This window comes from Vulpes vulpes, chromosome 12, assembly GCF_048418805.1.
Source record: "Vulpes vulpes isolate BD-2025 chromosome 12, VulVul3, whole genome shotgun sequence".
Taxonomy (NCBI): domain Eukaryota; kingdom Metazoa; phylum Chordata; class Mammalia; order Carnivora; family Canidae; genus Vulpes; species Vulpes vulpes.
Window position 1 is genome coordinate 154,597,142 of NC_132791.1, and position 25,993 is coordinate 154,623,134.

Sequence of the window (25,993 nt, forward strand, 5' to 3'; positions counted from 1 at the left end):
TCTATCTCTCCCTCCTCTTCCTCTTCAGTGCTCTATTTTGGCAATATTCCCTTCTAATTTATCTATTTAAAAAGGAGGTTATTTTCTTATAGTGTTTTCAGTCTAGATTTTGCTGATTGCACTTGTGTGGTATGATTTAACATGTTCTTTTTTTTTTTTTTTTTTTTGTCATTCCTGAAAATTGGGAGGAGTTGTACCTAGAGGCTTGATCAGATTTAAGGTCAATTTTTTTTAAGGCTTTATTTATTTATTTGAGAGAGAGCAAGAGAGAGAACACAGAAGGAGAGAGCACAGATGGAGGGGGAGAAGCATACTCCCTGCCAAGAAAGGTGCTGAATGCAAGGCTCTATCCCAGGACCCTGAGATCATGACCTGAGCTGAAGGCAGACGCGGTTAACTGACTGAGTCACCCAGGCATCACCAAGAGTCAATGTTTTTATTCTAGCAAGAGAACTTCACAGGTGATGTAGTGCTCCCCCTTAATGGTCACATAATATGTAGTGGTCTTAGTTTTTGTGATGTTGCAGTTACTGATGCTTAAAACCTGTACCCACTAATTTATTATAGATTGGAAAATGATTACATTCTAATTCTATCAGCTATCTGGGATTCTTTCCTTTATTTTCTTATGCACTTTTCTTAACTAATAGAGAATCAAAATCTGAAAACATAACCCGGATCATCTTGAGACCAGTTAAATAATACAAATGCAAATATTAGGACAAAAATTAAATTCTCTTCCATCTGTATGACATAACACTTAAGTCTTTACAAAGTGTCTATAATTATATCAGCTTATCTGCTTGTAAATAACCCCAGAGGCAGGAGAGATGTGTGTTAGATTGATACAAAAATGGCCTCCAATGAATTATTCCTCACTGTGGCCATGTCCCTTTTTATAATTTGACTTTGTTTTTCTGCCATCAAATACCGGGATCTATTTCCTGAACCCATACTTCTTGGCTGACTGTATAACTTGCTTTTGATGAAGTTTTGGAATATAGATGAGGTTCGAAGCCGATGACCAAGAAATAATTCTTGAGACATCTTTGGTGCAAAATGGTGATTTTATTAAAGCACAGGGACAGGACCTGTGGGCAGGAAGAGCTGCTGCCCCTGGCCTGTGAGGGGGTGGCTGATTATATACCTGGGAGTTGTGAGGGGTTTGAGGATAGTGTACTCTCTAAGGAATTTTGGAAGCAAGGTTTCCAGGACCTTGAGGGGGCTAATTGTTGAGAAAATGTCAGTTGTTACCATCTAATAAAACCTGAGTCATGAGACCCTTTGGATGTATATCGATGGGCCATGTGCTTGGAGGATGATTGCCAACAGGTATCTTGGGGGTTTAGAGATAAAGGTAAATTTCTTAAGGAATTTTTATATGTGAAAGTAGGCTTCCAGGCTCCGGGGTTTGGGCTAAGATTGCCTTTTGCCCTTAGCAAAGTATGAATATTGAGGCAGTTGAGTACCTAGAGGAATGTCCCTTTGCCTGTTTCAAGGACTTATCAATGTGCTGCCCCAGGCTCGTGCTTTGTCCTCAGCTAGCCCTGTGTTCCCCCATCACTTTGACCAGTAGAATATGGAGGAAATAATGCTTAATGAGGCTGTGCCTTAAGAGTCCATACAGTTTCCACTTTCACTATAGTACAACACTATGCCAGGAAAAAAGGACACCTCACACACACACATGTCGTCTTGTTTCATATGAAAGTACAAAAAGACTGTACAAAAAGACTCAGAGACCTAGCTCAGATCCCAGCTACCTGGGATGCAGCTGGATGCAGCTCCATGAGAGGGCCCGTATACTCCTTGAGTGTGCCTGTCTAACCAATGCACAGAATTGTAAGAAACAAACTCTTAATGTTTTAAAAGTCACTAAGTTTAAGGTGATTTGTTGAATGGTAATGAAATGGGGTGGGGGTGGGGGGATTTATCTACATTTTATCAAGAAAACTAAAGCCCAGTTAGGGAAGTTGTCCTAACTAAGAAGGCTATAGAACTAGATGATAATTTAGGATTTCTGACTTCTAGTCCAGTGCTCTTATCATCTCTGTGTTTCTCTCTCTTTCCCAAATTTACTGGCTATCTTAATCTGAACTCCCTGTTATCCTAAAGTAACCCCCAAGGTTGACCTTCCTGACACCTCTGAAACCCTGTAAATTGAGCTGCATTTAATGACTAAGCTATTAGCCATGGCTCTAAAAACTCCCGTAAGGGAAATAGAAACTGAAAATCTTGTGAAATTTCAGCTTTCGCTATATTTTTAATTCCTGTTGTTACTCAGTCTCTGGGGAAAGATACTTGAAAATTCTCAAATTGAGGTGAATATGGAGAAGACCCGCAATATGCATAGTAGGTTAAGGGCTTTTAAAAGTACCAAGCCTAACAACCACTTTTTGTGTAAGCCAAGTAGGTGTTGACTGATTCTATCAATTTGTAAGTCTAAACAACTTCCAGATGGTTCCAATAATAGGGAAAGTATCTTATATTTGATTAGTGACTTCCAGTTACGAAGCAGTTTCACATCCGTCTCCTTATTCTAACCCCACAATGGGCCTTGTGAGGAAGTAGGCCAGGGGTTATTGGTTCCATTTTCTAGGTGAGGAAACTGAGTCCTAGGAAAGGGAAGTGACTTGCACAAAGCCAATGTCTAAGCAAACAGCAGAGCCAAGACTTAAACCAAATCTGATTTCATAGTCAATGATTTTTCCACCCTACTGCCTTGACTCTTGTCCACAGAGCTTCTTTAGGACATCCTCTATTCATTCCCATTTTCATAACAACAATGAAAAGAACAGCTATGATGTGGCAAGTATAGGAGATAGGGACCCAAAAAGAAGGAGCTCACTATCTGGCAGAGCAATAGATATAGAGACAAATATAATAATGATAAATAATAATAATAATTTATGTTAATCAAGTGCTACATGTCTGATCCTATTCTAAAAATTGTATATGTCTTATTTAATTCTGAAAACAATTCTGTATGGCCCATGCTGCTATTGTCCTCATATAATAGATAAGACAATTAAAGCGTAATCATAGGTTTTCTATTTGTTTTTTTTTTTGGTATTGTTTTATTATTTTATATCTTTTTTTTTTTTAATTTATGATAGTCACAGAGAGAGAAAGAGGCAGAGACACAGGCAGAGGGAGAATCAGGCTCCATGCACTGGGAGCCCGATGCGGGACTCCTTCCCGGGTCTCCAGGATCGCATCCTGGGCCAAAGGCAGGCGCCAAACTGCTGCGCCACCAGGGATCCCGGTATTGTTTTATTTTTTAAGAGAAGGGAGGGACAGAAGGAGAGAGAGAGAGAGAATCTTAAGCAGGCCCCATGCCTAGTTCAGAGCCTGATGAAGGGCTCAGTCTCATGGCCCTTAGATCATGACCTGAGCCAAAAGCAAGAGTCAGACACTTAACTGACTGAGGCACCCAGGTGCTCATGTTTTAAGTAATTTCTTAAAGAAGCACAGCTTGCAAGTGGTTGAAACTGGGATCATAAATTCCAGAAATCACAAAGATACTGGTAGTGTAGACCAGTGAACTAAAGGTGAGGAGAAATACAAGGGAGAGAGATCCCTAGTCTTCCAGAAAAAATCCAGGAAGACTTCACTGATAACTTCCATGAACTAGGACATGAAGGGTCTTGGGTCTGTTAGGAGGCATGGGCAATGTGATGTGTAAGTGGTGTTAGGGAACGGCATGTCTGTGGACCAATGAAAAGTCAACACAGTGAAGCTTAATATGAAAGTATTCCCACAGGAAAAGATATATATATAGATAGATATATATACATATACCTATATATATATATATACACATTTGCAACTCAAATGCTTTTATAGCATTGTAGGTGGTTTGGGTGTTCAGCACCATGGAACTTGGCCAGGGAGCTCAAGGCTAATCTACTTGTTTGGTTCATTTGCCATGTCTGTGTCCTTTTGCCAACTCTCGTTTATGATGTTTACTCTCCAGTTTCATGTTAGTCCACACCACCATGAGCCACTTCTCAGTATCAGGGCTAATTATCATTATTATTGAGAATTTTACTTAGCATAATTACTACCAACATGCATTTTGATTAGTAGTCATTAACAGTAATTTCTTAGATTCATTATTATAGCTGGGATTTAATTATTTAATTAATATAACAATTAATAATAACTTGTATTTATATGGGGCTTGATAGTTTGCAAAGTGGTTTCAAATATAGAATTCCATTTGATCCTCCCCGAAACTCCAGGTGTTAGGCAGGGTGTGGGTTGTTACCCCTGTTTTATAGACAAGCAGGCTTAGGTGAGAGAGTGAGGATTCACTAGTTTCCCCTCCTCCCACTCTAGTTCATTTTCTTTCTCTGTCTGCGGTGTCTCTGAGTTTCATCTAGGGTGATATTTGAGCCAAATCTTAGGGGATGGGTAGCAGTTAGCCAGCCGGCAAAGAAAGGGAGAGGGTATTGAAGCAGAGGGAAGAGAAATCACAAAGATACTAGTTGTGTAGAAAGTGCAGGTTTGGGTCTCTGTTCTGTCACCTGGGTGATCTTAGGCAGTTTCCTTAACTTTCTGAATCTCAGTGTAATAAAAGTGTAAAAATATCTCACAGGTTTCTGAGAATTTGTGAAAAAGTGCTCTACAGAACCAGACATGTTGTAGGGCTTCAATTAAAAGATAGCAAGGTAGTATCACTGTCCTGATGACAGAGCAGGATGGATTCTGTTGGTGTGGTGGGTCAGAGTGGTGATATGATGATTCTAGAAGGATATACAGAAGTCAAATTATGGAGAACACCAATAATCTGGGCTTTGTTATCTAGCTAATAGGGAGTCACTCAGCAGGGTAGACATGGTCAGATCTGTGATTCGAGAGGCTCATTCTGGCACCATTGTGGCAGTGAGTGACTGGTTAGGAGGCTAGTTAAACAGTCCTGGAGCAGGGGCACCTGGGTGACTCAATGGTTGAGCATCTGCCTTTGGCTCAGGGTGTGATCCTGGGGTCCTGGGATCAAATCCTGTATCGGGTTCCCCACAGGGAGTCTGCTTCTCCCTGTGCCTATGTCTCTGCCTCTCTCTGTGTGTCTCTCATGAATAAATAAATAAAATCTTTAAAAAAGAAAATAAAAACAGTCCTGGAGAAGAGGTAGGAAGAAGGTCTGTGCTGAGATATGACAAGAGTAGAGAAGACATAGACTGGAGACCGTCACCTGACCTAATGCCTGAGTACACGTGTGGATTTAGGAGCAGGAAGATTATGCCACAGTTCCTCATTTGGGCAAATTTGTGGCTGATAGGCCATCCACAGAATGTTAGCTTCCAGAGGTTTCCCGTTAGAGCCTTGCAGTTGTTTCCTAAGGATGGAGATTATTCCCCAGAGCCTGAATTCCTTAAAGGACTGCCATCTGAAACACTGCAGCAGGGGAGAACTTGTTGACCAAATGAAAGAACACTTTCATTTTCTTTGTTAATCAGTACTTCACAGCATGAGAAAGTTCAGCAGAAACCAATTATAATTCAATATCCCTGAAGCGGGTGAAATGAAAAAATAAGCAGAAACCAGGTGGTGTCCGTGTAGAATGAATCCAGAGGAGCAATGTTTATGTCTGTTTTGAACAAAACCAAGAGGAGACCACCATTTGGATCCTGGATAAATTAACTCTATTTCTGTTTTCTGAGTTAAATTCTGTCAATCTGGAGTTCTAAAAAAATATAGCCCAAAACATTTGGGTCTGCCTATTGGCTCTTCACAAACACATTCTTATTTCAAAGGGCAGGTTTTGGTTTCCATTGTGAAAGTTTGAAAATCATGGCATACTGGAATGATGACATATAAAATGATAATGGTAGCTCACTTTTGTTAAAATGGAATTCTTTGGTAAGCACTTTGCTTTCAGGCCCACTTAATCTTGTGATCCTAGAAGCAGGTAAGCATAAATTATTACTCTCATTTTGCACACAATAAAATGGAGGCACGGAGATTAGGGGTCTCATCCAATGCCACATCATCTGACGGTAGCAGAGGTGGATCCCAGCACATCTGGATTAGGACCATCTCGCTTTAGTTCCAGGGAGGCCAAAGCACAAGGCATTAGTCACAGGCAGTAGAGAGTATATAAGTGTGGGAGTTAAGTGAGTTAAGTGAGTTAAGTGCAGGACTTTGGAGTCAGTCCAGGATTTGAATCCTAACCCTACCACTTACTAGCTGTGGGACTTTGGGCAAATAAATGGGCCTGTCTTTGCCTCAGTTTCCTTCTATGTAGATTGGAAAGTACTACTTCTCATGGCTGTTGCAGAACGAAATGAAGTCAGGATAGAACAATGTACTTTCTCATTTCAGAGACTGCCATATGTTAAATCTCCCCTAAATGATAAATGTTATTTAATTTAGTAGGTACTCTTTGGAGTGGCTTCTTGATTCACAAAGAATTTTGGAGAATAACCTCCCAATGCACAGGGATGAACTTGAGTAGCTATGTTTGTGAGCCTTGTTGTAGTTGATTGATTCATGGGCTGAAACTTATCCACACGGGACCTATCAGAGATCTTTCCTTGGTTGGGTTTAAAAACTGAAACAGAGAGAGCAGGTCCCTCTGTAGTGGTAGAGGCTCCACATCCATGTATAATCAACCAGACTCCTACTGCATGGAGGAAGAACAATGGTGGGTGGAAGAGAGAATAAAGCCCATAGGTAGAAAGTTAGACAAGAGGGACAGAGGGCCCTAGGGAGTCCAGTTGTTCCTGAGGTCCTGGTGGCTTCCTACCTCTCTTATGCCCCAGTGCTAAACATTTCCTTAATTATTTCCTCAATTCTGACATACCTACCATCCATTATTAATCCTAAGCAAGTTGAATTTAGATTCTTGTCATTTACAGATAAGAGTCCTGACTAATGCCATTATTGTTTGCCAATCTTAATCACCCACTTGGGTAATATTCTGGTCAGATTGGAAAGCCCTTGGAAATAGAGTCACAAGACAGATCCAGAAGTCAGCTCAGAAGGAAAGAGTATGAATGCTGACTCACCATCTGTTTCGTGTGTGACCTTGATTAGATTGCTTCATCTTCTGGTGCCTCAGTTTCTTTATCCACAGGATGGAGTTCAGCCTAAAAGGCGCCTTCTGGGGCCTAGTAGGTGCTCAATAAACTTTGGCTCCATTTCCAATTCCTTTTCCTCTTCCTTTTCATGGTGCTGGCATCTGTCTTATTAATAAATATCCATATGGAAACAAATCTGCCCTGACCCACGAGTTTGCCATCAGAATGATTTTCCTCAGTAGTATCATTATTTGCTACCAGCGCTGCTGTCTGTAATATCCCCACCTCCATCCTGGCCCTTCCTTTGTTCTCTTAGTCCCATGATACATGAGAGTACTTGCAATTCCCCAAGCATGTCACATGCTCTCTTGTCTCTGGATCTTTGTGTGGGCGCTCTCCTCTGTGTGCACAAGTCCACCAATCCTTTGTGTGTTGGATTCTGGTTCATCCCTCAGTTCTCAGCCTAGATACTACTGTCTGCTGAAAGTGTTCTCCAACTATCCCTACCCTGGGGTAATTGAGCTACCTTTTCTTTCCATTTCTGGAAGCATGGTGTCTAACACCAAGTCACATTACCTTACAGTTAGTTACCAGTTTACTTATCCCTTTCTCTTCTTTTTTGCACAAGTATCCTCCAATTTCTCTCTACCTGCCTCAATTCTGACTCCAGTCTTGCCTACTCCTCACTTCTTCAGAGACTCTTTCTCCGGTTTTAATGACAGTGCCTCTCCCCTCCCAACTCCCATTTTATCCATAGCTCCATGTACCATTTCTTCATGGCACCTATTGCAGTGTGAGATCTTTCATCTCTGCCTTTTTTTTTTAAATGATTTTATTTATTTGAGAGACAGAGAATAGAGGGAGAATGAAAGGGAGAAGCAGACTCCTTGCTGAGCAAAGAGTCTTATGTGGGGCCCGATCCCAGGACCCCAAGATCATCACCTGAGCTGAAGGCAAATGCCCAACTGGCTGAGCCACCCAGGTGCCCCTCATCTCTGCTTTTTGCTCACCCCTTTAGCATCAGCATCTCTCACACTGTTGGCACTTGAAGGTATTCATTGACTGACTAATCTATAGAATGAAACAATCTCTAACTTTTCTGGACCTAGCATAGCACTTGTGGCATAAAAGATACTTGTCTGCTGAGCTTGATCATATGTTCTAACCAGTGGGCTTCTGTGGAGCATAGGACAGAATGGTGGCAAAAATTATAACTCCAACTGATTGCTGGATTGATGATTTGGAAGTAATGTGGGAAGAGTAGAGGTTTGGGGATCAGAGTTATGGGTAGGAATCTTGGCTTGGCTACTTACTCTCTATATGATCTTAGGCAAGCAGCTAAACTTTTATGAGACTCAGTTTTTTCATCTGTACCATGACAAAGAGGATTTTGAAGAGGATAAGACTCTGTATATAGAGTGCTCTTTGCAGAGCAAGCAGTCATTTATGGCTATTATAACCTAGATAGTTCCTACATAAGCATGGCCAGTTTGGCCTTGACATCTGGATAACCTTCTTTATTTTTCACTCTGTTTGGCATGAACTGGTGTAGCCTCCTGCGTGGACTGGGTAGGTCCCTAATGAACAGACAGTTTTTCCATCGAGCTCAACCATGGATTTTTCCATGAAAAACTTTTTACTGAACTGGAACCACTTTGGCTCTAGGCACCAAGGGTCAATATGTCCCCGTGGAAAGAAACTGAGATGGAAATTCTTTATACTCTGAGTATCTGTAATGAAGGGGGATGCAGATGATTAAAGCCTACAGAAACTCATGAGCTGTAAAAGTAAGTTGTAAAAGAGAGAATGGTTCATTATAGATTTTACTACTCCGACTTCCATGGAGGATGTAGGGGCTGCATCCAGGCCACCAACTGTGTGCAGGATTTTATTATTGAGTAAGTCTCGGATTGTCCCACTACGGCCAAGAACAGGTTCTTAGAATTCAGAAGCAATGCTGCAGCTCTCTTATGCCTAGACAATGCTATGGGAGATTGACAGTGCCACTTGAAGTTGGTAGATACCAGATGGAGATGTTATATATTTTAACTCTGTCCCTTTCGCCTGTGCTATTTGGTTCCCTACCCAAAACACCATCCTCAACTCACCCGCATGCTAGACTCTTGCACTTACTAATGACAGGCAGCATATTAGTGCTCCATAAAGAGCATGGGTATAGAAATCAGACTGACCCGGGTTTGAATTCTGACCCTGCCATCTGCCAGCTGTGTGGGCAAGTGACTAACCCAATCCTGTTCTTTCTTTTCTTTTTTTTTTTTAAGTGCCCAGTGGTGATACACTTATAAAAGAGATTTTGTGAAGATTAAAGGAGATAGTGCACAATGTAAAGCTAAATAATGATAGCAACTTCTACTTTTCTTTGAGTCTCAGCTCAAGCTCTCTTTCTTCCTTGTTTCATATCCCCGCTGCTTCTTGTCCAGCTCCCCACGTGGCTACTTACCACACTGGATTGTGATGGTCCCAGTTATACAATGCAGGCCTTATTCATCAGGAGCTTAGGGTATTTGGATACCAACCACCTTGTTCTATGATTTTGACCCATCTTCCCTGCCGCGCACCCCCTCCCCCCCAGCCAATCCTTCTCATGACTTATTTCCCCATTTATAAAATTAGGCTATTGGGCTCTTCCCTGTGATCTCATACACTTTCAGGCCTTCTAAAAACTAAAACCAAATTACAATGGGATGCCTACTATCCTCCTTCCCAAATCTCCAAAATATCTTTCCTTCTGGAATATTTATTGTTTATACACCACTGAGCCTGGGTCGGCCATTTCTCAAAAGAGCTGCACAAAGTGAATTCTCCAACTGGGGGAAACAAACGGCCAATTGAAAGGGATTTCACGCCTGAATGCTCTCATTCTGCTCATGCCTGGACATCACGGCTGCTACCTTTCTGTACATTATCAAGGGAGCTGGGGTTTGTCACTTGCACCAGACCCTGGCCTCTCCCAGAGAACCTCCAGAGAAGGCCTCAACGGTTACCGTAGAAACGTCTTCCTTCCTGGATGCAGACCCATGAAGGCTCAGGCAGCCAGGACCCAAGAGGGGCCTTGTTTAAACAGGAAAGAACAGACAGTTTAATGGGTAGCTTTGCAGCTCTGATTCCTACACAGTTTACAGTAGTTGGAGTAATAAAATTCATAATGAATGTTTCTTTATTTTACAGCTAACTTTTTGTGTTTGTTTTTTTGTTGTTTTTTCTTTTCTTTTGTTTGTCTTTCCTTTTTCTCAAAGACTAGCTGATAGTAGGCAGGGAGAGTTTTCAATTTTCTTTCAATTTTATTTACTGGGGAAATAATATTGAAAAATACAGTGTTGTATGTACATTTATCTCATTTGTTCTTTGTGATATTTATGTGAAATATGTAATTATTATGTTAGGCAGATTGAGTCACCCATGCAGGGACACATAGCTGTTTGTGAGAAGTGGAACTTACAAGTGCATAACCGCAAAAAAACCCATTCTGGTTTCATTAATAAATTATGAATTAAATATGGAATTTCCCACAGGTTAATAGCATTTGTAATTTGATCCACAAAGAAGTGTAACCTCTAGCTTGCAGGTGTATTGATGAGTCACTAATTCAAGGAAATAGTCAAAGAAGCCAATTATTAAACTCTTTTTGGGCAATCTTTGTTCTTGGCTGCCTTTGGAGACTTAAGACCTCACAATTTGTCAAGAAGCACGGACCACATGGTTGAAACTTTCTTTACTTCTGGAGTAGTCACTAAACAGCTCTTGTATATCAAATCTTTTACCCATGCTCTCTTATTTTATGCTAGTAATAACCCTGTTGGGTAGATCCTACTAATCCCCATTTTACTGATACAATAAAGAGTCTCAGAAAGGTAAAATAATTTGTTCATGAATCAAATTCACTTCTGTCTGATTACCAAGCTCTGTACTTTGCTGACATTTCATGTTTTATCTTCCCAGAGGAAATTGTCTCTTTTTTTTAAAGAAAAATATTTTATTTATTCATGAGGGACAGAGAGACAGAGAGAGAGGTGGAGACACAGGCAGAGGGAGAAGCAGGCTCCATGCAGGGAGCTCGATGTGGGACTCGATCCTGGGTCTCCAGGATCACATCCTGGGCTGAAGGCACAGGTAAAGCGCTGGGCCACCGGGGCTGCCCCCAGAGGAAATTCTTATGAAAAGAAGTGAGGATATATTGTCTCAAGATAGATGGCACTTCTCTAAATCTCAGAGGCAGGTAATCTATTAAAAATTAGGCCTGAAGTTTAGAAAACAGTATGTAAATTCCTCAAAAAGTTAAAATAGAGCTACCTTACAACCTAACAACTGTGTGCTAGGTATTTACCCCTAAGATACAAATGTAGTGATATGAAGGGGCATCTGCAGCAATGTCCACAATAGTCAAACTTTGGAAAGAGCCCAGATGTCCATCAACAAATGAATGGATAAAGAGGATGTAGTGTGTGTGTATAAATATATAGTAGTGTGTATATGTGTGTGTGTATATATATACACACACACATATATACACTATGGATGTAGGATATAGTGTGTATATATATACACACAATATACACACTACTATATACATATATATGTACACATATATACATATATAGTATATACTATGGAATATTACTCAGCCATCAGAAAGGATGAATACTTACCATTTACATTGACATGGATGGAACTGGAAGGTATTATGCTGAGCTAAATAAGTCGGTCAGAGAAAGGTAATTATCATATGGTTTCACTCCTATTTGGAATATAAGAAGCAGTGAAGAGGATCATAGGGGAAGAGAGGGAAAACTGAATGGGAAGAAATCAGAGAGAGAGACAACCCATAAGAGACTCTTAACTATAGGAAACAAAATCGGTTGCTGGAGGGGAGGTGGCTGGGGGGGATGGGGTAATTGGGTGATGGGCATTAAGGAGGACATGTGAGAAGATGAGCACTGGCTATTATATGCAACTGATGAATTACTGAACTCTACATCTGAAACTAATAATGTAGTATATGTTGGCTAATTGACTTTAAATTTAAAAAAATTGGGCCTGAGCTATATAAGAAGCATTTCTGGCAATTCTTAAGAGGAATGGAATACTGGAGTTATCCAGTGGACAATTTGGAGACAGAATTCTCTTACATTCATGGAGCGGGAAAGCAGCAACCTTCTGAAAGGCAGCTATTACCCTGGAGGGTTCTGGGGAAGAACAGACAGATGTGGAGAGTTATGAAGTGAGAGAACTGCCCCAAGCCAGTAGGGCAGATCCTTTTAAAAGTCAGTGGAGAGTTTTATCAGTCCAAGGAGAGCTTTAATTGATGGAGTCTCTTTCATATGCACGAAGTCACTGTCCTTTACTGTGCTTAGTAAACCAAGAGCAAGAAAATTATTGTGTGTGTATGTGTGTGTGTCTGAAGAGAGGCTGAGTAGAGGTTTGGAGGCAGGGTAGCTGGAAAGGACTTGCTGATATATTCTACATATCCAGAACCCCCCAGTGAATGCTGATCAGTGGCATTATTAAATGAATAAATAAGTGAATGGACTAATAATGAATAAGCAGGGTGGGAAGGGAAGTGACAGATCCAAAGCTTCGGGAACACCAAAAGCTCCTGGTCAGAGGGCAGTCTCCAAGTGAGGCTTCTTAGCAATCTTTCAAGCTCCCTGTGGTGTGCCAAGTCTCCATGCCTTAATATAAGCCTTGTCTTCTGTTGGGGATGCCCTCTCTGATCCTCCTCTGCAGACCTTCATCACATGGCACATGCTTCTTTTCCTTCTAGAATCTTCCTATTTTCCTACTTTGTTGTACATACCTCCCTGAGAGCAGATCTGCATTGTGCTATTTGTTCATTTATATATATCTTAATTTACTCTAAGGTGGAAACTCTTAGAAGGGAGAGACCAGAGCTTTTATGTCTTTAGTACTTTGTGTATTTTCTTTCATGCAGGAGGATTTGTAAAGGAATGGGTGAATGAATCAATGAATGGATACATTAGACAAACCCTCTTACTTCAACCGTATGGCTTAGGCTAAAACCAAAAGGCCCTGTGATTACAGGGGAGAACATAAACATGGGGCTCAAGGAGCTGGGTTCAGGTCTCACATTTGCCATTAGCTTACTGGCTGACTTTGGGCCATCTCTGAGCTTCTCAGTGACCATGGTTATCTCCATGGAAGTGCTGGGCTAGACGATGCTTAATACCTCCTGACCCTCTGAGTTCTAGAACTTAAGGTTTTAGCAAGGGTCTCTGTAGATTAGAAGTCATCTCCCCCGCCAAGTAATTCCATTTGAGGGTGCATTTTTGAAACTGTAGTTTGTAGAATTCTGGTTCTACAAAATGTTATCTGCAAAAAGGGAGTTTAGTCAGCATTTGAAAGGGTAGGGAAAATAAAGTTAAGGACATGACTTTACTGCGGGTGTTTTTGGTTCACTTGATATGAAAAAGGGCACCGGAACACCCCAAAAAAGACATACTAATTAACCTGACATATTGCGCTAATCAATACACTGTGGAACAAGTCATTGGTAGAACTCATTTTGGGAAAGTTCTATGCTGGATGTATAAGAAAGTCCCTCCAGTGCCATGGTTCTAGGTGCTCCAGGTTTTGATTCATACTTGAACTATCTTTCTAAAGGACGTTGTTAGTAATGAAGTACTTTAGGGTTTCTGGATGTTATCAGAGGGGTTGGGGAGGCAGCATTAGGATGCTGGGCTGGGTTGGAAGGGGGATTCAACTCAACTGTTCTTTTCTGTAGTGATCTAATCAATGGAGAGGGGGATCAGGATTTGATATTTTGACCCTAGAAACTGTTCGTTTTTTGGTAGAATGAGAGGAGCTAGGAATATTGGAAGGCAGTGGGAAAGGAAGATAATAGCTATTAAACAGCCATTGCTTCTTGCACTTCACTGAATCTCACAAGAAGTCCAAGATGCAACAGGTGTTGCTCTACCCACCATTTTACAGCTGAGGTAACTAAGGCACACTGAGGTTCAAAAACACACCCGAGATCACACAGAGCAGGTGGCAGACCTACAATTCGAACCTGGGTCTTTGGGGCTCTGTGGTTTAATTCTTCCCATGCAACATGGCTGCCATTAACAGAGCACCTGTTTTTTTGTATTGTGTTGTGTTGGTCGTGATTTTGTCGGTCATTGCTTACCTGGCCTACAGACAACAGCTATGAACCTCATTATTTCTCATATGTAAAATGTGAATGACACTTTTATTTCATGGAAGTTGTTGGGAGGATAAAATGAACACATTTTCTTCTTTATGCTTTTCTTTTCCACTTGGTACTAAAAAAAGTTGAATATGTCATTTGTTTTTATGTAACAGTGTCAGTCCTAAGCAAGTTAATGTTTAAGTAATTTATAGTTCCCATGACTTCTCATGAATATTGGGAGAATATGCACACATTGCTGGTTTTATTGAAATGCATAAGTCAACGAGATGGTAATCAAATGTAAAAATCACCCTGCTCCATATTTGAATAGGTTATAAGCATAAGTAACAAACCTTGTCTTTTTATTTGTGTTATAAATAAAATTTATGAGAAAAAATAGCTCAGAGGGACCAATACTGTATATATTCATTTTTAGCTGTCCCTACTGGTAAAGATTGTGAATGGGAGAAATTCCTGACTGTAGTATTCATGATGTGCATAGTCTTGTGATTACTTCAGGTGAAATAACTCTTGTATTTCCTGAGTAAAACTCTCAGAAATCCAATTGACTTAACACTTTCTTGTTTTGCTTTTAGTGGGGCAGGCTTGGTGGCAGGGATACACCTGACCTGGGAGCGAAGGCAGTTTGGGGTTTTAGAGTTCTGCCTTTTAGTGGAAGTGAAGAAGCTGATGGAAAGAGAATTGAAGTGAAGATCTTTTATGTACTCTTAGATGGTATCATTATTAGTGTTTACCATTGTTTAGGGGCAGAAGTAAGTACGGTAGGCTGGGGATCAGGGCCAGACTTGAATCTCATTTCACTTTCTTTTGTTCTTTGTGTCATTACAGGAGTGTCACCTCCTTTATGGAGGCCTCTACTAGTTGTCCTCCTATTCTCCCCATCTTCAGGAGGATTTTGTATTTCAATTATGGATTTTTTTTAGATTAGAATTTTTAAAAATTTATTCATGAGAGACCCACAGATAGAGTCAGGGACCTAGGCAGAGAGAGAAGCAGGCTCCAATTATGGATTGTCTCCACAACCACAGCAGATCTTTCTCATTCAGACACAGACATCTTGTGGGCAAGGGTCACCATGCCTAATTTCTCTCTGCTCCCAGGGTGTGGCCATCCCATACTAGTCTATGGTAATAATGTTGGAAATAGTAACAAGTAGCCTTTCCTGAGTGGTAAACAATGTCAGGCAGCTTCTAAGTATGTACCATGGATTAACTCATTTGGTCCTCGGCATGCCTCTATGAAGCAGATGGTAATATAACTTCCATTTTATGGACAAAAAAACCCCAAGATAACAGACCACTGGGTAACACAACCAAGAGAGCCCAGAAGGTAGAAGTAAGGATTCAGACCCAGGCAGTATAGCTCCAGAGCTCATGTTCTTACTGACTTTATAGTACTGTTGTAGGTTAGGTGTTCTGAAAGCAGATGTGGAGATACAGTTTAGGATGTGGGATGTCTCTTAGAGATCAACACCTGTGAGGAAGCAGGACTGGTCAGAGGGAACAGTCTAACTGGGTGGGCCCCCATGAAGAAGGCTGGAAGGGTATTGCTCATGAGAGTTGATTTGACCTGTGCTGACACGGCTGGAATTTAGATCCTCACTTTGCCTGGTCTCTGGACATAGGCTGCCTAGGGAAGGCTGTGACCATGGGCAAAGCAGCTCCTTCCCACTAATGCAGACTTTGATGTTACTGGCAGCTGGAGGCTGTGTTTTCATCATATCCTCTGCAGCTGGATAGAAAGTCTCTGCTTTCTGGATGGCTCGTATCCATGTCAACCATATATAATAGATGGCCTCTCAGAGAAAAGATAATAAACATTTGCTAAATTAACAGATTTTTTATTAATTATAATAACTATAATAATAGTTATAACTTATTAAGCAGTAATTATGTACCATATAAAGATGCCTATAATTTATTGAGTCATTAATCATCATTAGAATACACTGAAGCTAATAATATATTACATAACCCTATTTTACTAATGATGTAATAGAGATCTACTGACAGTAACTAACTTGTCCAGAGTTATGTAATTAGAAAGTGGGAGAGCTGGAAGTCTCTCTCAGGCCCTTCTGACACTGGAGTTCATACTCATAACCTCTACATTAGTGTCTGTATCTTCCCTGCTTGACTGCTGTGAGCTTTCTATAGCAGAGACTATGTCTTTTTCAATTTTGTGGCTTCAGCACCTAGCAATGCCTGACAAATGCTACATACTGAACATATATTTGTTGAATGAATGATAAATTGGTCTTCTAGTAAAAGAACCATGGTTTTGAGAGAAACTAGCAAACTCATTTATAATTTGATGACTTTGATTAGAAACAACTGAGCATTTAATAAAGCATATTAAAGTCATAAATCTTTGTTTATTTCACAAGTCTTGTCCAAGCTAAGAATTGTGAGCAGAAACAACAGGAAGGACACACACATTTTGTGTGCACAAGTGGCCCCCACATTGGCTGAATCTGTCAGGATAAGTGAGAGGCCATAGGCTGTTGGGGCCAGAGCATCACCTACAACGGAGGAGGTTGAAGTGTGGGTATCTATCTCATATGCACTTTGTCACTGACAAGTTGTTTCATCCTCTTATCTCTGAAATGAGGAAATTGAGAAGATGCTCTTTGAGTTTCATTTAATACTCATATGCTCAGATTCTATAAAAATGATATGGAAGTGAAAGCTGACACTCTGAAGGAACAAAAAGCAGAACCAGAACTGGTGGGTGGAGATTCAATAGGAAGATTTTAGCTGAACATGAAAAAGGATATTCTGAAGAATGCCCTTGTGGGGAAGGCATTCCTCCCCCCACAAAGTGTTGGAGTAGAAGCTGCTCGTGGTCAGGAGTACTCTGGCTGCGCTCTCTGTGTTGGGCCAAAGTCTGAGTCCAATGACTACAAAGGCCAAATGAATCTGGGAGTCTGAGCATAGAAAAGGCAAGGATTAAATCCCAGGTATTCCCAAAGTGCCAGAGAGTTAGAGTAATAAATTGTACTGAATGATGCTTAGGATAACAGTAGCTGCTCAGAGAATACTTGCTGTTTAATGATCAGTGCTTAAAATTGGGTTGAATATAACTGATATATAGAAGTTGTGGATAGTTTGAGGTTAAAATGAGATAGTCCATGTGAAGGTGTTTTGCCCTTATAGTTTGGGTTCTCTAGAAAACAGAACCTGACACAAGTACTTGGGTGCAGATAATAGGTTGCATGTTCAGTAATTTGAAAAGAGTGAATAGGGGATCCCTGGGTGGCGCAGCGGTTTGGCGCCTGCCTTTGGCCCAGGGCGCGATCCTGGAGACCCGGGATCGAGTCCCACGTCGGGCTCCCGGTGCATGGAGCCCGCTTCTCCCTCTGCCTGTGTCTCTGCTTCTCTCTCTCTCACTGTGTGCCTATCATAAATAAATAAAATTAAAAAAAAAAATTTGAAAAGAGTGAATAAAAATTGCTGAGAACATGTAATAAGTCTCAGGTAAATGGTAGCCACAGCAAACTCTTCCTACTGAAGAGTGAGGATTTTCCTAAGGATAAAGGCTTCTAGGCAGAGGGAAGAGTGTTTTAAAAAGGCTCAATGTGACAGATCTGGATAATCTCTAGGAAGGGAATATGTTTTTATTTGTAGGTTGGGAATAGGGAATTGAGTGAGGCCAGCAAGGCAGGCAAGTGTCCTGTCATGAAGGCCTTGTGAGCCAGACCGCAGGAGTTAGGACAAATTCAAATATATTGAACTAGTGCAGAGCATCCCTAAAACTGCATACAGAAAGTAACAAAATTGCAGTCAATTAAAAACCAAGACAGTAAAAAGACTTAAGTTCAAATGATGGAGTGACCATGAAGAGTAGAAACCAGGCATGAAGAACAGTCAAGCCTGACTGACTTGTTTTTTTTTTTTTTTTTTTTTTACACAAAATGTAGGATAAGCTGATTTGAAAAGAGTTATGCCTTTTTTTTTTTCTTTTTTCTTTCCTTCTCCCACCCCACCCCTTTGCTCTTTTTCTTCCTTCCTTCCTCCCTTTCTTCTCTGGGTCCCTGTCTGTCTGTCTTTCTCATTTTCTTTTTTTTTGACCCAACAACACCAAACACGTTTGAAAGGAGCCACAATTACAGATTTTAATGTGACTGTTCACTTACTGTTGGATACTCTTGGCCAGTAAACACATTTGCAGTTTATATGAGAGAAACACTTGTCATCAAAGCTGAAGTTCAAATGCAATTTGATGTGCACACAGGCATACTAATATAAACATCTTGAAAAGCTCTTAAATGATTTTCGGGGATTATCATATTTGAATTGACAACTCACTGCCATTTAAACTATTGACAAAAAAAGGCCCAAGCCCAATGCTGAAATACTGAATTCCTTATAGCAGCTTGAAGGCTGCATGTTGGTTCAGCCTTCTGTGCTTTTGCATCTTGCCATCCCTTTGGATTGCTGGCTTACCAGCCTGCACCAGTCTCCCCTCACTGCCCTCCTGCTCACTCCCATCTAGATACCAGCTGCATCATATTTTGTCCAGTTCATAGCCCCACAACGCCTGCATGTAATTTAGCATTGCCCTTAGGGCTCAGCATCTCAGCCTTTAATATGCATAGAAATACCCCCTAGAACCTTGTGAAAATGCCAATTCTGATTAACAGGTTGAAGGTGGGACTAAGATTCTGTGTTTTCAATAATCTTCATGACACCACTGCTGCCACTTGGCTCATAGACCACACTTGGAGTAGCAAGATCTTAGCCCATCCTATTGCAATCAGCCATACGTTTGTCTTTCTTGGCTCTTAAGACCAGGGAATTTTTGTTTTGTGATTGCCAGTGTCTAGGAGGAGTCTGGCACAGGATAAGATACTCAGTAAACTCCTGGTGAAAATATGTGAAAGCATTAGGTCATTAGTTCATTATCACAACCTGAATTACTCGTGCCACTATCAGCCATTTTTTAAGAAGGAGATGAAGACTCAGATTAAATCAGGAACGAAAACATTTCCAGATAGGGAATGATGGAACTAGAACCCTGAAGATACCCTACTAACTCTGCATCTTGAGTTCTTTTCACTCCGCCATTTGCCTTCTAAAACCCTGACTGCAAATGCAAGTGGGGCCCGAGGAGTAGAGAAACTTTTTTTTAAATTAATAAAATGCAACTATTCCTAGTGCTGTGTTTAGGAGATTGGAACTTTACAATCTTCGCCTTAGAGAATACAGACAATATAAAGTTGCAGGAAATCCTTGGTCTTGAGAGATTTGGACCACACTCCAAACTTTGACGTTCTAAACCATTCTCACAGCTGAACAAATATGACATATATAATTGTCAAGCCCACCACTGATATTATGAATTAATTCTTGGGATTTATGGTGTTTTGCACTCTCTTTTCAAAGCACCTTACAACCGTTAATTATTTAAGCCGCTTTACATCCCTCAGAGGAAGGACAGGGATATTATTCTGCCCTGAGCCTGGGGGAAGGTGGAGGTTGACAGAGGTTGCCAGAGTCCAGGGGAAGGGAGATCATGTTGCACCTGAGCGAACTCAGAGGATTTTATTGTGGAGGAAATCCTGCTGGTGAGACAGCATAGGGGCTTCCCTTTTGGGTTTTTGAGTCAGAAGAAGAGTGCAAAGGCCATTTTAATACCCCTAATAAGATAGTAGCTCTCATTTATTGAATGCTTACTATGTAGCATGTAGTGTGCTGTGTCCTATCTATTTTTTTATTTAATTGCATAAAAGAAATGTGAGTTGGATGATGATAATGACGAAAATAGCACCCACATTTTTTGAGAACTCATGCCATACAGACACTTGACATGTCTTGCCTCTCTCTGTCCTTATGGCAACCTCATAAAGCATATATTGTTACTTCTGCATATCACAAGGAAATTAAATAGTCTACGCCATGTGCTTGATATGTGATACAACTGGGATTTGAATCCAGGGTTTATCTGTCTCCAGCAGCTGGGCTCACGCTATTTGGTTCTATTGGCAAATCATTGACCCTCTGAAGTTTCTCATCTGTTAAATGTGAATAATAATACCTACCTTATAGATTCCCATGAAGATTCAACAAAAAAATGCATAGAAAGTGTCTAGTTCTGTGCTCAGTATGTAGAGGTGCTCAGTATAAGCTGTTTTTTTTTTTTTCTTCTTCTTTCTCTTCTCGTTTGCACCACATTCTTCCTCCTGGGACTGTCTCTCAATAAATAACACCACCATCTTCTCAAATGCTAAGGAAAATCTTAGAGGTCTTTCAAAAAATTTCTTCCCCTTGTCGCCCTCATTTAACCAACTGCCAGTCATGGTCAGTAGATTATGTCAGGAATGGAAACTTTTCATCCAGCATCCTCCAATGGCCCCATTTTGGTTTCAAGCCCCTCCTGCTTATGAAGCTAATTCTCAGTGACCTAGGACTCTAGGAATTCCTGTCACTTATTTTCTACAACTTGCCTGCAGTACAAGTGCTGCTAACATCTTGTGTCAGGTTCTCAGAATTTTTATTGAGGAGTCATTCTCTATACTTCCTCAAATGAAGGAAAAAACAAGAGCACCCACTTGAAATGCATTATTCTAAGTGTGTGTCTCTCATTTTTGAGGCTCTTAACTTTTCAGGACTGGATTCAACATCCCTGGCAACAAGCAGACATTGGGTAATAAATTGAATCAAGTTCTCTTGCCTCTACCCTCCAAGTGGAGTTAAGGTAAACAATTAATTTTGTGAGACAAGCTCTCTGACATCCAGGTGCAGTAAGTCATTTTGGGACAATAGAAGCCAATAAGTAATAAACACCACCAACAATGGACTTTAGTATTAATTCTTATTCTCTTACCTTTGGGGCTTCCAGGAGACCACAGAAGGGGGAATTTTGTCTAATAGTCACTGCTACATATTGTCCACACTTCTAAAACTTGCTTTGTGATTGCCATGGGACGTTGGCTCACTTGTCAGTCTTTAGTTTCTATTCTCTGGGACATGAAAACCACTCTCTCTCTAATGTCTCCACCTGACAGATTGAGCTGCACCAGGTTCTCCATCAGCTGATATATCTGGTGGCCATACATAACTGGTTAGAACTTTGATGCCCAAATGCCAAAGTGTTCCAGTTGGATTATCTCCATAGGAGGTCTGGTTGAAAGATAGATAATATCCCTTTCCCTTACTTTGACTTATAAAAAAGAAGTTGAAGAATCTAGACTCTTTACCTCTATTCAGGATATTTTTCAGTTTAAAATATTTCCATTCCTATGTCTTCATCATATAATAGTAATAGTTATAATATTAATGGCTAACATCTATATGGAGATAAAGACATACCAGAATTTATTCTAACTACTTTAAATGTACTAGTCTGTAGAATTCCCACATCAATCCTGTGAGGCATGCGTGGTAGTATTATCCTGTCGTTATTATTCTGATTGTGAGGTAGGCCTTGAGAGGTTAGGTGACTTATAGCTGGCCTGTATTCTAACCTAGGCATTATGACTTGAGCTTTGGAGAGCTTCACAATAATAAGTACAAAATAATAATGGCCACTTTGCACGATACTTAGAGTTACAGTGAGTGTTCACAATCATTATCTCATTTTATCACCACAAGAATCTACTGGAGCAGACAAGCGACAGATAGGTTGCCTTCACACTGGAAGGTTGTAGTATACAATAGGCGAGAGGATGTACTTTGAATTCAGAATGATATGGGTTTGAATTTTGGCTTTGGGTGTTTGAGCCTCAGTTCTTCTACAAGTAAAATAGGGATTAAAATGACATTTCAGGGGCTCCCGGCTAACTCAGTTGGTAGAGCATGACTCTTGATCTTGGGATCATGAGTTCAAGCCCCATGTTGGGTGTGGAGCCTACTTAAAATAAAATTTTTAAAATGACATTGCATAGGATTTTTGTGAGGATTACATAAAGCAATATGAAGAAAGTGCTTCACATTGCATCGACTAACTCTTTTTTTTTTTAAAGAATTTTATTTTATTTTATTTATGATAGTCACAGAGAGAGAGAGAGAGAGGCAGAGACACAGGCAGAGGGAGGAGAAGCAGGCTCCATGCACCGGGAGCCCGATGTGGGATTCGATCCCGGGTCTCCAGGATCGCGCCCTGGGCCAAAGGCAGGCACTAAACCGCTGAGCCACCCAGGGATCCCTCGACTAACTCTTAATAGCTGTCAATGAATCTTCCTTCTTTCTTTCCTGCCTTGCTTTCTTCCTTCCTTCTTTTACTAATATTGGGCCCTGTATCTGTATGTGTGTGTGTGTGTGTGTGTGTGTGTGTGTGTGTGTATGTATTACATATAATATCCTCTTTTCTTCATCCCTAGTGCGTTCAGATGATGGTAGGGAAAATTTAGGTTTGAGCTTGGTTTGAAATGTTAGTATAGTTAGTATAGTTTGACAAGTATTTATTGAGCACTCTGAGTGGGATATTGTGGTAGGAAGGTATTGGTGATACAAAAGTGATTACATGAGATCCCTACCCTCAATAGTCCATATTCCTTGAGGAATGGAAGGGAGAGGGTTCACTCTGTGCCAAGCACTGTACTTTACATGGATGATCTCATATATGATCTCATTTGACAGGTGAGGAAATGGAGGCCCTGAGAAAGGGGCTGTGTGCCATTCTCTAGATCATCACTATCTAATAGGATTTTCTAGATGATGGAGGTAATCTGTCTGTGCTATCCAGTATGATAGCCACTAGACTTTTGGTCACTGGAAATGTAGCTTGTACAACTAAGAAACCAAGTATTTGATTTTATGTTGTCTTCATCAGTTTAAACTAAGTATTTGATTGTATGTTGCCTTCACTGATTTAAATAGCTCATGTAGCTAGTTGCTATCATATTTGATAGCACAGCTGCAGGAGAAGACCCAGCTAGTCAGTCAGTGGCAGATTTTGAATTTGAACTGTGGTCTGTTTGACTTCCAAGGCCGTGATTAGGCATGACTCAAGGCTCTCTCATTTTTTTACATTCATTATCTCACTCAGGGGCTAGACATGAGCCCCTCCCCTCTTCCTTGCCAGTAGAAGAGGTAACTCTGGGGGTAGAGGGTCATCTGAAGGATGCCAGCCAATAGCCCTCCTCCTCTCATAGAACTAGGATAGAGAGTGGGAGCAATCATCCTTCCATACAAAACCCCTCAGGATCAGAGGCTTTTGCCTGAGTGGAATTCATTTTGTTGCAGTAATAATTCTTGCAGAAAACTGGTGTTGCTGATATAGTAAGAAAGCCAACTAGGGCCCCATGAAGGGAGGACTCTTGAAATTCCTTAGTGAAAAAGTAGGAAAAATGCTAGTCATTATTAGGGTGAGGACTTAAAATAATAATAGGGGCCAAAGGGTTTCAGATTTTCTTGTTGCCGTGTTTAGGATTTCAAAAGCCACATCACCAACAATATGTTTGTGGCCAACTTGAATCTAAGAATCCAATGACTCAGTTCTTCCCATGGCCCAGACTGACAAAAAGGCTTTAGAATTCAAAATAAATAGTAGCATTTACTTTTGTCCTTTATTATTGCTATTATTAATAAGCCATTCAATGTGTATAAGAAAAACCAAAAAGGGTGGATATTAGAAGCAGGGAGATGAATTACTATGCAGAGAATGTGTGTGTGTGAGGCAATTATCAATATTTGTTGAATGAATAAACTAAGTCATTTTTTTCCAGAAATAAAAAAGCTATTTATTGTCTCCTAATAACTAGGATTGTGGGAGTGAGCCCCCTGAGAGAGATGGGGATTATATTCTGCGCCGAAAGACCACCATATGCAAAGTCCCTGAAGTTAGAGGGAGCCTATACTTTGGAAAAATTGACACAGCAAATTAGTGTGGCTGGTGCTTAGGGAGAAAGGGCATGGGATGGGGATGAAACGTTGGGGAAAGGCCAGACTTTGCCTTGTGGTTTGGGTTACATTAAAGATTTTGGTCTTTAATTCAAGAGTAATAGGAAGAATTTGAAGGGGTTTGAGTAAAAAAGTAGCAGTGTCATGTTTGTGCTTTTTTAAGAGGTCACTGCCAATGTATGAAAAACAAATTGGAAGAGAACGGGGTGAACACAGAGAAATTATTTGTTGCGATAGTAGTGATCCAGGTTCATGGCAGGCTCAGGCTCATGGCAACTCTTCAAGCTTCAATTTCCTCATCTCAAAAATGGAAATAATGTGTATGAAAGTGCTATGCAAAGTGCTAGTTTTCTTACTTGTGACATAAAGTGTTTTACTTATTATTTGTGTGATTTTTTATTATAGATGGGGTGAACTATGTACTAATAAGTTAATCACCAAACAGCCTATTTTCCCAGAGTACCTGGTAAAATCCTGAGGCAGAGACTGAATGTATATGATTGAGTGTCTCTGGTTCGTGTAATAGTGCAGCCATCGCATGCAAATTAGTTTCAGTTTTGCCTTCTCTGTTGGTCCTTGACCTTCTCGGCCTCAGATTCATTCTCATCCTTTCCTGTTTGTCTTTATGTTGTAGGAGGGCTGGCATCTAAAGCCTGTTGCCTACGCTTCTATACCAAGCAGCTGGCTTCTGGCTGGGTTTCCCCAGTGTGATGTACTAATGAGAGACTGGAGAGTGGGAAGAAGGGAAAAGCCTGGGTATTTCTTCTCCCTGTGTGTCTTGTATCTCAGGCTGAGGCTTTGTTTCTTCCATAGCCTCTGGCTTATGATTCCCGCTTCTGCCAGGTGATCTTGGCTCTTGGGCACCTTGCTTTGTTTTTTTAGTCCAAGGAGGTAGCAACTTCCTGCCACTGTTAACCTTTGGAGCACCTTAGGTGTCACATGTCGCTTCTCTTTCACCACTTCTGCAACCAGTTCCTTCTACCAGATTCCTTCTGTTTTATTTATTTATTTGTTTACTTATTTATTTAAGATTTTATTTATTCATGAGAGAGACACAGAAAGAGAGAAGCAGAGACACGGGCAGAAGGAGAAGCAGGCTCCATGTAGGGAGCCCAATGTGGGACTCGATCCTGGGTCTCCAGGATCACACGCGGGGCTGAAAGCGGCGCTAAATTGCTGAGCCACCCGGGCTGCCCGATTCCTTCTGTTTTAGACTCAGTTTTTGTTTAACTGGTTGGATCCTGAGTGATATATACTAGCATATAGGCTGAATTTTATTAATAATCAAACAGCACTCTTTTCAAAAATGTAATCTTTTTATGTAAATAAACTTTGAAACCTTAAAACACATAATACAAAAGAAAATATCCTGTCAATAGAAACACATTTCAAAACCATAAACAAACTTAGAATGGTCTGCATTTTAATAGCAACAAAATTAATCATAAGTTTTTCAACTTTATTTTTTCAGCTGACTGAGCCTCAGAGCTAAGACAAATGTTGTCACTTAGTGTTCTTTAAATAGTTTTTAGCTAGTTTTAATTTGAAGAAAGAACATTCTTCAGTAGAGACAGGGATAGGGATTACCAAAAAATAAAATAAACAAATAACATACTTTGGAAAAACTCACCATTATGTCATAGTATTACACGCTATCTTGGCAAATTTATGGATAGTTTTAATTTTTTTTCAGTTTCACTTGGTAATGGTTTGACACAAAACAGTGATATCATTGGCAATGATTCTTTTATGTTGCTTGAAAGTTTATTTGGAATCTTCTCTGTGCTCCTTCCAATAATCTGTTTTTCTAAGATAATGTTGTTAATTGATTTATTGATGCATTTACTAGTTTATTAAAAAATTTATGGGATGACTACTATATTTTCTTAAAAAGCCAACATATTTTGATACATAGCCATTCTTTAACAGACCATCTT